Here is a 318-nt window from a genome sequence, read left to right on the forward strand (position 1 = left end):
GCCCATACTGGAGTGCAGTGGCTGCTCCCGGCCACTGCAGCCTAGACCCACTGGGCACCGGCGATCCTTCCGCCTCAGCCTTCCAAGTAGCCAAAATTACAGGCACGTGCTACCATGCCCGGCTGATTTTTTGATGTAGAGATGAGGACTCGCCAGGCGGGTGTCAAAACCGCAGGCTCAGGCAATCCACTCACCTCAGCCTCCCAAAGGCGCGGGATTACAGGCTGAAGCCTGCCTTAAAACATATTGTTAAAAAACACCATTAAGGCCGGGCTCGGTGGCTCAGCCTGTAATCCCGCGCCTTTGGGAGGCTGAGGT

The 318-nt window shown here is 57.5% G+C and overlaps 1 protein-coding gene across 3 annotated transcripts in view; it reads left to right on the plus strand.

Moving 5' to 3' along the window:
* Positions 1-318, plus strand: part of NUP107 (nucleoporin 107) — a 47,561-nt gene that overhangs the window by 22,617 nt on the left and 24,626 nt on the right. The window lies entirely within an intron of this gene.

Source organism: Carlito syrichta, unplaced genomic scaffold, assembly GCF_000164805.1.
Source record: "Carlito syrichta isolate Samal-C Ts95f unplaced genomic scaffold, Tarsius_syrichta-2.0.1 Scaffold130369, whole genome shotgun sequence".
In the NCBI taxonomy this organism is placed as follows: domain Eukaryota; kingdom Metazoa; phylum Chordata; class Mammalia; order Primates; family Tarsiidae; genus Carlito; species Carlito syrichta.